The sequence below is a fragment of the Myzus persicae genome, unplaced genomic scaffold (genome assembly GCF_001856785.1).
Source record: "Myzus persicae strain clone G006 unplaced genomic scaffold, MPER_G0061.0, whole genome shotgun sequence".
Taxonomy (NCBI): domain Eukaryota; kingdom Metazoa; phylum Arthropoda; class Insecta; order Hemiptera; family Aphididae; genus Myzus; species Myzus persicae.
In genome coordinates, this window is record NW_019103932.1 from 130,033 (window position 1) to 132,376 (window position 2,344).

The window sequence follows — 2,344 nt, forward strand, 5'->3', positions numbered from 1 at the left end:
ACGTATTTCTATTGGAAAATAATATGTCGACCCTTTTTGGTAATCGATTTTGGACTGTCGGTACTTGAAAACAGTAGTTCTTCTAATATCTCAAGCAATAAAAATATAGAGGAATACGGAGAATAACTACTATTGTTGTTGGCCGTTGAAAAATGTTGAGGATAAGGTTCCACTCGAAATCGTTTGTCTTAACATTGGATATCAATTGTTTTCTACATGTCTGACTTATCTGGTTTTTTTATTTCAGCGCTGGTTTTATACACTAAAAATATTTTTTCTTACATAAAACTATATATTTGAAACAGTCTATCAATAATGCTAGCCTATTGTTCTACTCGTTTCCTGCTGTAAAAATGTTTTGTCTATTTAATTTCGCAAGAAACGCCGCAGCGTGGGGCAACTACGTCGTAATTGATCGGTCATCAGACACAGTTGTCCTGGAGCAAACAGGAAATTCAAATCACAAACAAGTAAACAATCTTTTAAATTAGTCAAATTACTACAGAATTAAACATTTTTTTTTTTTTAATCAAAAATTAAATATTACTATTTGAAGTGTATTGCGGAAACGCATACTGTGTGTGTTGGGTATAAAATGTATTTATTACTTAATCATTATTTGGGATTTATTTTTATAATTAATAAAATAACATATAATATTACGATGAAATCGTAAAACCTATCGTAGTCATGAAAAATGTATACCTAATAATAAAATAAATTATGACCGACCAAAAGATTATTTGTTCAGCCGGTTGCGGTACGAGGTGCGCCATCTGTTGAACGCTGTCTGTAGTCACGATTTTGAAAATCTCGTGTTTTGGTACGTTTTCTAGAGTCGGCGACGAGCGCACGTGATAACGAACAAAAAGGCTTTTGGTATGCACAGTCAATGCAAATGGTGGTTGCAAAAAAAAATGGAAAACAATCGAGTTGAAAACATGCAAAAAGTTCGCCCGGACAGGGACTCGAACCCTGGACCCTTAGGTTAAAAGCCTAATGCTCTACCGACTGAGCTATCCGGGCTGTTAATACATAAGGTTAAATAACATCTTTTAAATACGACGTACGCATTTCACAATACACTTTTCCCCAACTTACAGGTAGGGTTATAATTTTGTACAATTTGTTCGTATTTTCTATGAAACATACATTTTTATGTGCAAATATGAAACAGTAAAGTACGCGTGTTTCTGATTTTTAAACTGTTTGAAATTTTTGCAGAAACCATAGTAAAAAAGTTATGGTAAAAATACTCATGGTCATTGGTGCATTCGTAAAATGAGGGTTCAGGGAATTGGGGTTCAATTTCCTAAATCATAAATTTTGTGGCAAGTTATTTTTCGAGATTGACTCGACGTGGTTTTTCATGACTAGTCGACGGAAAATGTTGGTTTGTGGAGCGTTGCAACTGCGCCGATCGAGCGAATGCCAATCACACGGTCTACTCTTTTTCGAAAATCTACTTTACCTCAGACCCAAAGTTTTTGAAGTTTTTTTTGTGATGTACAACGAAATCCATTAAGGACGTTTTAAATTACAACTGTTCCACAGTTCGTTCCAGTTAACATTTATTAATCTATCTATATCTTATATCTACAAACCTATCTATTTTTTTGTTCGATATTTACATTGTGCATGGATGCGTGGTTCAATGAGTCCTCGTGAAGGCGTTGCGCTATAGGTTTATTTTATTGAATTTGTACCTAATTATCATAATTATAAATTATAATATAGGGATGGCCGGTGCGGTGGCGAATACTGACGATGTGACTAAAGATGAGGTCTTCTGTTCAACAAGCTCCTTGAATACACTTGAAAGTTTCTTACAAAATTAACACTTAGAATTCAGGGACGTATATATTTTTAGTTATACCATAGACTAATAATTTAATTAAGTATTTTAACATCTTCACTATAGTCACTTTAAAAATGAATAAAGTGTATAATGTGTTAGTATTCACTTTTTTTTTTGTATATATACCAGTGAACCTACTAAGTCGCCACGTAAGTACTATATTATCTACATAATTTATATAACTGATGGTAATTGATAATTACGAACCTAATAAATAATTATTAATTAGTTGAACTATTTCCGAATATATAGTACCCGGGTATATCTACTAAGTACTAACTTAAATTGACTCATGCTTACATACTCGATCTGCCCAAAACGCAGCATAAGTAGTTCTGTGATGGTGGTCAAATAATCTTTTTGGCTGATTTTCGACATACACTGTTTGATCATTAGAAATACAAAATTATAATTTATGGTTACAGATTCTATGATGGCGATGGTCCATCTATACCCCCCCCCCCCCCCAAAAAAAAAACACCTTTG

General features: G+C 33.4%; 1 non-coding gene across 1 annotated transcript; it reads right to left on the reverse strand.

The window, feature by feature from the left end:
• Nucleotides 1-953: 953 nt before the first annotated feature.
• On the reverse strand, nucleotides 954-1,026 carry Trnak-uuu. Its single transcript has one exon. It is a non-coding gene; the product is annotated as a tRNA-Lys (tRNA).
• Between the last annotated feature and the right edge of the window lie 1,318 nt (nucleotides 1,027-2,344).